The following is a 14,346-nucleotide window of genomic DNA, read 5'->3' as shown; positions in this document are numbered from 1 at the left end:
ATGATCATGGGCCATGTGTGTGTGAAGAGATTCAATAATAGCCTTATTCCTGAAAGTTTGTGTGTGTGTGTGTGTACTAGATCTGTGGAGATTGATGTAGTACATGTAACATCTGAATGTGCTCCTGCAGTAGCTCTGGGCTTCAATGTACCTTTTTTGCTTTGGCAACACCAAACTCCATGGACAATTGTAATGATGATAGGAATTCTCCCCAGAAGTTTCGAAGCAACTTCTTTGAGCTCAGATCATGGAGAAGATTCTGAGATTAAACATAGTATTTCCTGTAGACTTCTTTCAACCCACATGGAATTTTATTGAGCTGGTGCAGGTCAGCAGCAGAATTCTGTATCATAGATCCAAAGTAGGATTAAGTAGCATTAGATCTACAGTGGCTCACAGAGTGCTCCTGCATTTTGAAACATTTAAGCTTTGGTGAAAAGAAGTCATGCCACAACAAATTGTTTAGAATACAATCCGACAAGATGTGTAGACCTACATGTAGTCTTCTCATTCAATCAATACTTGGAGAAGGCGCCCTACAATAAGCAGCTGAGAAAGATTAACGTTGACAGAAGTTCTGAAGGTGACCTTAATTTTGCTGCTTCAAGGGTTGTCTTTTCTTTCTTTTTACATCCTTTTCTGAAAGTTAGTTTTTTATTTAAAACAGAGATGGAACAAAAGCCCAGTATAGCTCCTCTATTAAAAATTCTGTAGTGTGAATTCAAACTGAGGCTACAGACCACAAATGTCTTAAGCCTGCATATTATTTGCACACAAGCTGCTTTATTTTTTAAATAAAGTTGGTGGAATAAAGTTTGTTTAAATCTTTGTGTGTTGCATTTTATAAGGATAGTTTGCTTACCACTAGTATAATCCTACTGAAGTTAATGTAAGCCAGTGTAAATGGCCAGTAAAATTTGCCCCATAATTTTATTTTAACACTTAATCAGATGATGTGATCCTTGGCTTGAAACAGACAGACAAAAGTTGATTTGTGAGAGGTGCGTTTCCTAAATGTCTTGACATTTTGTCCAGAATATCAGAATATATCTTTGCAACTTTAAATAAAATATACTTTGTGCAAAATGTATGTTTTCCCTATGAGTCCGGCCATCACAGCGGGTATTAGCTCCACCTATCGTGCGAAGGCAAGAATGTTTTTGAAGTCAAGACTAGGGGCGTCAGGCCCCTCCCACTCTCCAGTTCATTCTTGCCTTCTTACGAACAAGATTGGATCTTAAGCGTAGCAAGTAGCTTTTAGCAAAGTTTCGCGTATTTGTTTGAAGTCCATCCTTTCCCTGTTTGTGTTTAACTTTCCATTTAAGTTTGAGGGTTCCCTCAGAGACCGCGGCTGCGGTTCTCTTCGTTTCTATCCGCTTTTTATTTAAGCTTATTTCCCTTACTTGTTTGAGGCTTGTTTGAGGGTCCCCTCAGAGACCGCGGCTGCGGTTCTCTTCGTTTTTGTCCGCTTTTGAGCTTTCCCCCTGGCTCTGTTGCATCCATCGGGAGCTCGCGGCTCTATTTTTTCCCTCTGCTGGGCTGTCTCAAGCAGCACTCTGAGGAGCTCTTGGAGAGACCGCGGCTGCGGTTCTGTCCCAGGTGGGAGCTTGCGGCTGCGGCTTCCTGCCCTCTCTTTCTCCCTCTCTGTGACTTTAATTTTCGCCGCGGAGAGCCCTTTACTGGGCGGCGACAGCGGCTTCCCTCCTGCTGCCTTTCCCGACACAGGCGTCTCTAGGCAATCTCCTTTTGGGGTTTTTTAGAGCTGCAAGTGCGACTATCGACCCCGCGCCTCCCCCTGTGAGACTGTGCTGGGCAGCCCTTCCCCCAGTTCGTTACCAGTCGGCCGCCATTGCTTCTTCCCCCTCCGCCATTTTCGGATCATTTTTTTCCGGGCGCCATTTTTGTTGAATTCAAATTTCCCGCCTTTTTTGTTACCCCTTTATTAACCAACGGATACCTTCCCTGCAAGTTATTTGTATGTGTGTTGTAGACAGACTTACAGGGCTTCCTTACACACAAATTTACAGTGGCTGACTTGTACTAAATTTGAATTATATTCAGTACCATCAAGGCTGGAGCTTTAATATCAGTGGCTGACTTGTAATAAATCTGAATTATATTCAGTATTATCAAGGCTGGAGCTTTAATATCAGTGGCTCACTTGTACTAAATTTGAATTATATTCAGTATCATCAAGGCTGGAGCTTTAATATCAGTGGCTGCCTTGTACTAAATCTGAATTATATTCAGTATTATCAAGGCTGGAGCTTTAATATCAGTGGCTGACTTGTAATAAATCTGAATTATATTCAGTATTATCAAGGCTGGAGCTTTAATATCAGTGGCTGACTTGTACTAAATTTGAAGTATATTCAGTATCATCAAGGCTGGAGCTTTAATATCAGTAGCTGACTTGTACTAAATCTGTATTATATTCAGTATTATCAAGGCTGGAGCTTTAATATATGTGCCTGACTTGTACTAAATCGGAATTATATTCAGTATTATCAAGGCTGGAGCTTTAATATCAGTGGCTGACTTGTACTAAATTTGAATTATATTCAGTATCATCAAGGCTGGAGCTTTAATATCAGTCCGTGTACCACGCCTGAAATCCAGCCTACAGCACTAATCTGAACTATATTTTGTACATCCTGCCCCCTCTGTGGCCGTGTACCAAGCCTAAAATACAGCCTATATTACACAGCCTATATTGTTTTAACGCTGATACCACAGTGCATCCTGCCCCCTCTGTGGCCGTGCACTTAGCCATCTGCCAGTGTATCCTACCCCCTCTGTGGTCGTACACTGTGCCAGTTTGGGTCTTTACATCCTGCCCCCTCTGTGGCCGTGTACTGCACCCAAGTTAATATAAGATGGCAGAACAGCCAGGCATGTCGCAAGCAGCCAATATGATGCCAGATCAGCCAGGCATGTCACAAACAGCCCAGCCACAACACTCTAAGGCGACTAAGCCTAAGCATGTTAAAGCAATGGCTAAGACAAAACATCTTTCAAGCCATAGCAAACCAGATCAGCCAGGCATGTCACAAACAGCCCAGCCGCAACACTCTAAGGCGACTAAGCCTAAGCATGTTAAAGCAATGGCTAAGACAAAACATCTTTCAAGCCATAGCAAACCAAAGCGGCCACGCTATGCCTCTGTGCCAACCCCCACCACTACCACAGCAACTCAGGCACACATAAGCGATATACTTCATTCCCCTGTTGCTTCCTCTGACGAGGAAGATTTTGCTGGCTTTCACACTCAGCCTTCGCCTAACCAGCCTCCCTCCATTTTACCGTCCCAAACATCTGCTCCAATAGCCACTCAGGCACAAACATCTACCACAACTGGGCTGCTGCCGTCCCCTGATTTCCTCTTCCAACTTCAAGCCGTGCTGGCATTTTTCACCCAAATGCAGTCACCACCACAAGTTCCTGCCATACCCCAACTCAACATGGACCAACGTGCGTGTCATGAAGCTCATCCTTCCTGTTCACCTAACCCCTTTGATGTAGCCAGAGGCAGAGTTTTTGATGAACCTTGTATGCGGAGGAGTCATCCTTCACTGACCACGTTGAAGGAGATGACTGGAGCGAATATTCAGATCATGAGGAGGATACATCGTATCGCTTGTTTAATGCTTCAGACTATCAGCCCCTGGCACGCAGGGTAATTAATACCCTTGGTCTCCAGACTGCGCCTTCAACTTCCTCCACCCCAGCCATCAAAGGGGCCAAGGTTCTCAAATCCCCTGCACCTACTGAACATTACATTCTGGTGCCGGACCCGATTGCCAAATTGGCCTCTGAAGAATGGGCTCACCCATTCCATTCTCGCCGCTTCAAGAAACAGGCTGACAGGTTTTACGCCCTAACTCCGGACTTTGCCACCGAGTTAGACGTCCCTGGCATAGATGAACCAGTCGCTCGCCTCGTTTCACGTTCTCTCTTGCCCAGGGAAGGGGAATTCCAACTAAAGGACACTACTGAGCGACGAATAGACTTCGCCCTCCGCAAAAATCACGAGGCCACTGCCCTCTCCATGCGTGCCTCCGCTTCAGCCTCCATTTTCTCCAGAGCAGCTATGATGTGGCTAGATGATCTTCTAGAGGACACTAGCCCTGATCCTGTCGCCCTCAGAAGGTCACTGGTAAAGTTGCGTAAGACAGCAGCTTTTGTGCCCGATGCCACCTTGGATGCCACTCATTTGGGGGCACGAGCCATGACGGCTCAGATAGTCGCTCGACGGACCCTCTGGCTTCGCCACTGGCAGGCTGATTCAGCGGCCAGAATGAATCGGCCAGGTCTCCTTACTCCGGATCGTTACTCTTCGGCGAGGAAGCTCTAAAGGCAGTGCTGGTTGATCCCAAAGACGCCGACAAACCGGTTCTGGCCACTGTCCAGAACATCGACCACAGGCCTTTCAGGCGATCTCCTTCCTTCCGTACTAACCAGCCCTTTCGAGGACCGCGGCCAGGAGGACGAGGCCGCAACTTCAGATCCTATGATCCCAATTCATTCAGGGGCTCCTGGAACCGACGCTTCCAGGGCAGAGACCTACGGCTGGCTTGTCAACTTCGACAAAAGCCATCTCCAACCAACTCAACGCCTACTACATCTAGGGGCAATGTTGGACACCCTACAGGCAATGGTATTCCTGGCTCCAGATCGCATCACCGCCATCACAAGCATCGCAAGGCCCCTGATGCAACAAACAGCAGCAGATGTCATGCTTCTAGCCAGGGCGCTCAGAGTGTTCATTTCTACAGTCCATATTGTGCCATGGGCTCGAGCCCACACTCGGCATCTTCAATGGATTCTACTGCCCTTTCAACAGGACATTGCCAGCTCCAACCATCGCAAAGTTCACTTGACCCCCGCGCTGCGCCTATCATTCCGCTGGTGGACAAGGTCCCAACACCTCTCCAAGGGCACGCCGTTCAGAGAACCACACAGAACTGTTGTAACCACAGATGCCAGTCTCATCGGCTGGGGAGCCCACTGCAACTCCCAGTACGTTCAGGGGGTTTGGTCCACCGCAGAGCAAACTCAAAGCATCAACTGGCTGGAGCTAAAGGCTGTACATTTAGCTCTACTTCATTTTCAGTCTCTGTTCCCTTTGGACCATGTCCTCATTCGAACGGACAACACGTGTGTAAAATCACATTTGAACAGACAGGGGGGCACCAGGTCTCATCCTCTGCAGGACCTAGCCTCCCTCATCTTTGTCTGGGCAGAACATCATCTACAATCCCTGAAAGGAGAACATCTCAGAGGGATTTGGAATGTGACAGCAGACTGGCTCAGCAGACAACAGGTTTTTCTGGGGCAATGGAAACTTCACCCAGCCATTTTCCATCGTCTTCAGAGTCGGTTCGGCGAATGCTCAATCGACCTGTTTGCCTCCAGTCGCAATTGCCAACTTCCCAGGTACTTTGCCCGATACCTGGATTCAACAGCGGAAGCAATAGATGCTCTGACAATACCGTGGCCACGGTCTCTTGTACGTCTTTACTCCAATACCATTGTTAGCCAAAACCTTGAGGAAGGCGCGAACCAAGAGGGCACAGCTGGTTCTGATAGCACCATTTTGGCCACGCCGACCGTGGTTCTCAGATCTTCTGGCAATGCCAATGATGGAGCCTTGGACACTTCCAGTCAGGCCAGACCTCCTATCCCAGGGTCCAGTATGGCACCAGGACCCTACTTGGCTCAATCTAACAGCGTGGCGTTTGAACAGGGACACTTGAGGTTAGCTGGCCTGTCTGACGCTGTGATTGATATTATTTTGGCCTCGAGAAGACCATCTACCACTCGTATTTATCAACATACTTGGGTGGCTTTCTCCAAGTGGTGCCAGTTCCACCACCACGATCCCTCCCAGGCCACCATGCAACAGGTGCTGCAATATCTCCATAGCGGCTTCATGATGGGACTTAGACCCAACACTCTACGCCGACATGCGTCCATTCTCTCAGTGTCCTCTACTGGAGCTCCTATTTCCTCACATCCGTTCATCAAATGTTTTTTGAGGGAAGTCGCCCTACGCTCCCCGGCTGTTGTCCATCGGTTTCCCTCATGGAGTTTGCCGAAAGTTCTGCAGGCCTTGCAACGCCCTCCGTTTGAACCCATCAGGACTGTGCCCCTCCGTATACTGTCCTTCAAGGTCTTGTTCCTGATCGCAATCACATCTGCCAGACGTGTTTCGGAGTTGGGCGCATTGTCTTCTGCTCGACACCTCTGCGTCTTCCATAAGGACTCTGTTGTGCTGAAGACTGATCCTTCCGTCCCAAGGTTGATTCGGTTTTTCATTGCAACCAGGACATTGTTTTGCCTTCCTTTTGCCCGAATCCTACCCATCCTCTCGAGAAGGCTTGGCATTCGTTAGATGTCCGGAGGGCTCTCAAGACCTACCTGTCTAGGACCCAAGAGATTCGACGAACGGAGTCTCTGTTTGTATCCTTTCACCCAAGGTCTATGGGACATAAAGTATCCAATTCTACCTTATCCCGTTGGTTAAGGGCATGTATTACTTTAGCATATGAGTCTCTGAAGCTGTCAGTTCCAGCTAGTATAACGGCTCATTCTACCAGGTCAGCTGCCACTTCGGCTGCTTTTGCCACTAATGCTCCTGTTGCCGATATTTGTAGGGCTGCAGTCTGGTCTACCCCACACTCGTTTATAAGGCATTATAAAATTGATCGCTATGCCTCTGCTGACGCTTCTTTTGGCAGACGAGTGTTGCAACAGGTTCTTAATCAGGACTAGCATGTGGTCCCACCCTGTATGGGCTGCTCTGGTACATCCCGCTGTGATGGCCGGACTCATAGGGAAAATGGACCATTGGTCTCACCTGAAGGGTGATTTTCCTATGAGTACGGACATCACGACCCTCCCATTGGAGGATGACTATATATTTTCTAATGTGTTATATATTACTGTTATGCTATTATATTTAAATTTAAGAGTGAAGTCAAGACTTCTAGTTCTGTTATACCGCTAGGTTGGAGTCATGTTACTATGCATGGTACTATTGTGTTATTTTCCTGCTGCCAGGCCTGTTGGCCTTGTTCTTGTATTTTTAGATATTTCTCCTTAGACTCGCTGCGAATGAACTGGAGAGTGGGAGGGGCCTGACGCCCCTAGTCTTGACTACAAAGACATTCTTGCCTTCGCACGATAGGTGGAGCTAATACCCGCTGTGATGTCCGTACTCATAGGAAAATCACCCTTCAGGTGAGACCAATGGTCCATTTTATCTATATAATGCCTAAAATTAGTTACAAGCTACTTTTTTTCCTTAAGAGATCTTCTATTATGAAGTGTGTTTAATATCATTAAGTTAATGAAAAGCATTCCTTGCCCAATGGATGTATACATTTTTGAGAATAGCAGAATAATTATATAAAATATGAAAAGCTATGTAAAGTTTTCTACATAAAATATTATGTATAATACTGTATTCCATGCTTTAATCAGGTGGTAAATAAAGTTTAAACATGAACTTAATTTTTTTAAATGTAGTGATTTAAAAGTTGCATCAACTGTTTGTATTCAGTTGTTTGGGGTGGTACGCTAGAGGAGGAAGACACAGGTATAACTTCTTTTAAAAAATTTAATACTTGCAGGCAAAGAGTAATATCTAATGTTATTAGATATAACATTGGAGTAGATCCACAGAAATCAATGGATTTGAGTTACTTAAGTCTGTTTATTTCAATGGGTCTATTCTGGATATGATTAACAGTAGATATCACCCATAGCTTGGTTGATATCCACTGGATGATATTTGACCATCTAGTAATAACATAGAAAACACTTTTTGAATAATGAACAAATGCTTTACTAATTTGTATTTCAATATCAAGCAAATGGTGCTTCCAGATGAAGAGTTCTTGGTTGTTGTTCTGTTCCATGTTGCATCTGGAATCACAGCAGAGCCTACTGAGGACAGCACATGCTATTATATTCTATCCACACTTGGATATGAGTCTTCTCCCCTTTCTCCCAATCCCTTATGGTTTCTCCATAATTTCTGGATGTTCTGTGTCATCTGAAGATGGTAGGTGACATTATGCTGGGTGACATTTCTATTGGCTGCTCACACTGTGTGTAAATAAATAAGTAAAAGTACTGGCAGCATGAGATGTTTCCTCAGAAGTAAACCACCACAGTGTTCAGTGGGACCGGATCTATCAAATCCACATATTTTGAAACAATATGAGAACAGAAATGCTACCATCCTTCGAAATTCACACTTATCCAAATTTTGAGATGTATTTCTCCAATCACTGTTTTTAAAAATGCATATATTAGGGGAGAATTTGCATAAAAATGATTAGTGAAAATAACATATAGAAATGTGTTATATTAGAATAAATTACTTGGAAAATATATGCATTAGTCAAAACTGCATACAAAAATGTTTCTTAGGAGGAATTTACAGTAACGCTGAATTTTCTTGAGGGTTTTTTTGAAAAACAAATTGCTTCAGAAATGTGGAGAACAGAATTTAAGTTTTAAAAAATGAGAATTAACTGAAATTGGCAGCCTTCCGTGCTTACTCTGAAGTAAAAGAACACAAAGCCTCTGCCATTGTTTTGTTTAACATGTTTAGGCTGTTAAGTGCTGAAGTTCTCCTTATTTGTCATTTGAAAGCTGTGCCTATCCCTGCTGGTACTCTGTTCCCTCATGAACTAAACAAGATCAATACAGGAGGCTGCCTCGTTCCTCAACCAAGGACAGTATTCCTTGGATCCCCCTTTTCATCCATTCTTTGCAGCCAGAGTAATTAAACACAGGCATCAGCAACTCTAATTAGGGGCAAATCATGTTAGCAATGGTGGAAATGAATAATTCAGGAAATAATCCAGCAGGGAGCAGACTTTTAAAAAGAAATAAAAGAACTGTGTGTAAATGCCCTCTTAATTCTCAACCTACTTATAGGCAGAGAAAGCGGGTGAAGCATTTCTCTGAACTTGAGAGGGAAGAAAAAAATCTCCCAATAGTTTACTGGGGATGGGGTTTACCATTGGTAGCACAGCTCTCTGCCTGAAACTTTCTTTTTAATTCTGCTGCAAGGGGCAGTAGCAATAGCAACTGCGTAGACAGTGTGGCCATATATGGTGTCCCATATTTAAGAGTTCTGGAGCACTTAAGAACATAAGAACATAAGAAGAGCCTGCTGGATCAGGCCAGTGGCCCATCTAGTCCAGCATCCTGTTCTCACAGTGGCCAACCAGGTGCCTGGGGGAAGCCCGCAAGCAGGACCCGAGTGCAAGAACACTCTCCCCTCCTGAGGCTTCCGGCAACTGGTTTTCAGAAGCATGCTGCCTCTGACTAGGGTGGCAGAGCACAGCCATCATGGCTAGTAGCCATTGATAGCCCTGTCCTCCATGAATTTGTCTAATCTTCTTTTAAAGCCATCCAAGCTGGTGGCCATCACTGCATCTTGTGGGAGCAAATTCCATAGTTTAACTATGTGCTGAGTAAAGAAGTACTTCCTTTTGTCTGTCCTGAATCTTCCAACATTCAGCTTCTTTGAATGTCCACAAGTTCTAGTATTATGAGAGAGGGAGAAGAACTTTTCTCTATCCACTTTCTCAATGCCATGCATAATTTTATACACTTCTATCATGTCTCCTCTGACCCGCCTTTTCTCTAAACTAAAAAGCCCCAAATGCTGCAACCTTTCCTCGTAAGGGAGTCGCTCCATCCCCTTGATCATTCTGGTTGCCCTCTTCTGAACCTTTTCCAACTCTAGAATATCCTTTTTGAGATGAGGCGACCAGAACTGTACACAGTATTCCAAATGCGGCCGCACCATAGATTTATACAACGGCATTATGATATCGGCTGTTTTATTTTCAATACCTTTCCTAATTATTGCTAGCATGGAATTTGCCTTTTTCACAGCTGCCGCACACTGGGTCGACATTTTCATCGTGCTGTCCACTACAACCCCGAGGTCTCTCTCCTGGTCGGTCACCGCCAGTTCAGACCCCATGAGCGTATATGTGAAATTAAGATTTTTTGCTCCAATATGCATAATTTTACACTTGTTTATATTGAATTGCATTTGCCATTTTTCCGCCCATTCACTCAGTTTGGAGAGGTCTTTTTGGAGCTCTTCGCAATCCCTTTTTGTTTTAACAACCCTGAACAATTTAGTGTCGTCAGCAAACTTGGCCACTTCACTGCTCACTCCTAATTCTAGGTCATTAATGAACAAGTTGAAAAGTACAGGTCCCAATACCGATCCTTGAGGGACTCCACTTTCTACAGCCCTCCATTGGGAGAACTGTCCGTTTATTCCTACTCTCTGCTTTCTGCTTCTTAACCAATTCCTTATCCACAAGAGGACCTCTCCTCTGATTCCATGACTGCTAAGCTTCCTCAGAAGCCTTTGGTGAGGTACCTTGTGAAACGCTTTTTGAAAGTCTAAGTACACTATGTCCACTGGATCACCTCTATCTATATGCTTGTTGACACTCTCAAAGAATTCTAATAGGTTACTGAGACAGGACTTTCCCTTGCAGAAGCCATGCTGGCTCTGCTTCAGCAAGGCTTGTTCTTCTATGTGCTTAGTTAATCTAGCTTTAATAATACTTTCTACCAGTTTTCCAGGGACAGAAGTTAAGCTAACTGGCCTGTAATTTCCGGGATCCCCTCTGGATCCCTTTTTGAAGATTGGCGTTACATTTGCCACTTTCCAGTCCTCAGGCACGGAGGAGGACCCAAGGGACAAGTTACATATTTTAGTTAGCAGATCAGCAATTTCACCTTTGAGTTCTTTGAGAACTCTCGGGTGGATGCCATCCGGGCCCGGTGATTTGTCAGTTTTTATATTGTCCATTAAGCTTAGAACTTCCTCTCTCGTTACCACTATTTGTCTTAGTTCCTCAGAATCCCTTCCTGCAAATGTTAGTTCAGGTTCAGGGATCTGCCCTATATCTTCCACTGTGAAGACAGATGCAAAGAATTTATTTAGCTTCTCTGCAATCTCCTTATCGTTCTTTAGTACACCTTTGACTCCCTTATCATCCAAGGGTCCAATTGTCTCCCTAGATGGTCTCCTGCTTTGAATGTATTTATAGAATTTTTTGTTGTTGTTTTTTATGTTCTTAGCAATGTGCTCCTCAAATTCTTTTTTAGCATCCCTTATTGTCTTCTTGCATTTCTTTTGCCAGAGTTTGTGTTCTTTTTTATTTTCTTCATTCGGACAAGACTTCCATTTTCTGAAGGAAGACTTTTTGCCTCTAAGAGCTTCCTTGACTTTGCTCGTTAACCATGCTGGCATCTTCTTGGCCCTGGCAGTACCTTTTCTGATCTGCGGTATGCACTCCAGTTGAGCTTCTAATATAGTGTTTTTAAACAACTTCCAAGCATTTTCGAGTGATGTGACCCTCTGGACTTTGTTTTTCAGCTTTCTTTTTACCAATCCCCTCATTTTTGTGAAGTTTCCTCTTTTGAAGTCAAATGTGACCGTGTTGGATTTTCTTGGCAATTGGCCAGTTACATGTATGTTTAATTTAATAGCACTGTGGTCACTGCTCCCAATCGGTTCAACAACACTTACATCTCGCACCAGGTCCCGGTCCCCACTGAGGATTAAGTCCAGGGTTGCCGTCCCTCTGGTCGGTTCCATGACCAACTGGTCTAGGGAATAGTCATTTAGAATATCTAGAAACTTTGCTTCTTTGTCGTGACTGGAACACATATGCAGCCAGTCTATGTCCGGGTAGTTGAAGTCACCCATTACTACCACATTTCCAAGTTTGGATGGGGGGAGTATGGAGTATGGAGACTGCCACCAAAAAAAAAGTTGGTGAATATTTTGAGAAAAGTTTGGAAGACATAGCCGTTTTCTGTGGGGTGAAACAAAAAAACATTTCTCAGGATTTTTTGGCTGTGCTCCAGTCTTCTGGGGGGAAGAAGTTACATTTTCTGCTATAGGGAAACAACAGGAGGGTTATAGTCAGGAGCTGATGCCATCTGGTCTCCTTCCCCTTGTAAAATGTGAGTGAATGGGGCCTGGCCATGCCATAATGTTTGGCCTGAAACCAACCAAAGTGTGTTCTAACATTGGCAGATGGATGGAAAGCAGAGTGTTTGTAATTTGCTTTGTTTGCATACTAGTTACATATTCATTTGCATCGCCCAATCCAGCCAAGAGAGATCTACACATAGAAACGGTGTTCATTCAAAGGGTACAAAGCAAGGGACCACTTATCCAGCACTTTGTGGTGTGTACAGGATCCTGAGATGTAAGAAGAGCCTGCTGTATCAGGCCAGTGGCCCATCTACTCCAGCATCCTCTTCTCACAGTGGTCAACCAGATGTCTGTAGGAAGCCTGCCAGGCATCATGTTTTTACTGTAAAATGTCAACAAGAGTCTTGCAGAGTACGCATAGAAATATCATGAGATGCTGGCTTTGACAGTGCTGAACCCTTTAGATGGGTGTGAGGAGCCAACAGTGGATTTAGATCAAACTCTCCTCTGCTCAGAGATTCAGATCAGGATATGTGTGCACTGGCTGTCAGTTGGGGGCCTAGGTTTTCTATTCCCAAAAGGATCTCTAAACTGTGACTAGGCCTAAAACATTAATTGATGTTTACTGTAAGCAAGTGTAAAGTACCACACACTGGGGCGAAGAAACAACACAAACCTTGGTGCCTGGCCAAGAAAGGCATCTTGCAGTCATGACTGATAGCTAAATGAAAATATTGCCCCATTGGGCTGCTTCTGTGAAAAAGCTGGATTCCATGTTAGGGATCAAAATAAAACTATCAGAAAAAAATTTTTTGGCTGTGATCACTGTTCATGATATTGGCATAGCTTAAAACTATGCGGAATAAAGCAATCAAAATGATAAATAGGCTGGATCAACTCCCAAATGAAGAAAGGTAACATTTGGGGCTATTTAGCTTAGAAAAAAGGTACGGTGGAGGACATAATAGAGATGTGGAAAAAGGATAGACAGAAGTATTTCACACAGCACACATGGCACACCATACATTTAAAACACTCTGAAAGCACATTTTCCCCAAAGAATCTTGGGAACTAGTTTGTTAAGAGTGCTGGAGATTGTAGGGTGAGGACTAAACCACAATTCCCAGAATTTTGGGGAGGAAGTAATGTGTTTCCATTGTGCTTTAAATGTGTGGTTGTGTGTGCAGCCTTTAAATTATGGGATTTGCTACCAAATGTGGTGATTAGGCATGGGGGAGAAATTTGATTCAGTTCTCAATTAAAGCCAAATCTATCAAATTCACACTTTCTGAAACAATGAGAACTGAAACAGCCATCATTTGAAATTCGCACTTACCAAATTTTGTGATATAGTTCAGTGTATACAAAAATGCACATATTGGGGAAAGTGTGCATAAAAATGAATATCTTAGTGAAAATAACATACAAAAATGCATTTTAAGGAAAGATTGCTTGCAAAAATGTGTACATTAGTCAAAACTCCATACAAAAATGTGTTTATTATGAGAAATTCACACTAAAATGCTGAAGGATTTTCATGAGGATTTTTCTTTAATTGCAGATTGCTGCCAAAATATGGAGAACTAAATTTAAGATTAGAAAAATGAGAAACAGAGCTGAAATTTACAGATCTTTCCATCCCTAATAGTGGTGGCCACCAACTTGAAAAAATGGAAATGGACTGCCTTCAAGTCAATCCCGACTTATGGCTACCCTATGAATAGGGTGTTCATGGTAAGCAGTATTCAGAGGGAGTTTGCCTCCCTCTGAGGCAGAGCTTGGAATATTACTTTTAAAAAGTAATAAGTTACAGTTACAATTACTTGGCCCAAAAAAGTAGTAACTACCATTACAATTGCTCTGAAAGTAACTGATTACTTTACTTTTTCTCAAAAGTAATCACTACAATTACATTTCAGTTACTTTTTAAAAAAAACTCCTACAAGGTGCTGGCCTTGGCTGCTGCACATCTAAGAAGCCTAAAACAATATTAAAAATAAACACACACACACAGGGGGTAGTAGAATAAAAAATTTTATCCATAAGATTAACATAATGGCATAACAGAATCTCACATCCCCCCAAGCAATGAAGATACCCCAACTCTTGAAATCAAATTTTACACTTGAAATGCTTTTATAATATGTTTCTGTTATATCTCAAAAGAACAAGATGCTCAAAGAGCATGTCAGACAAGGAATGTCTTTTTACAGTCATTACGTTGCCACCAGTACTGAACAGGCGTTCTACTGCGGCGCTTGAAGGCATGCCTGTGTTGTGCTGCAAAAAACACCTCAGCACACGTGGAAAGCCATGGAGTGATGACAGTTCCCTGCTGGGAGACCTCA

The sequence above is a fragment of the Rhineura floridana genome, chromosome 6 (assembly GCF_030035675.1).
Source record: "Rhineura floridana isolate rRhiFlo1 chromosome 6, rRhiFlo1.hap2, whole genome shotgun sequence".
Lineage (NCBI taxonomy): Eukaryota > Metazoa > Chordata > Lepidosauria > Squamata > Rhineuridae > Rhineura > Rhineura floridana.
This window is presented reverse-complemented; position numbering follows the sequence as displayed.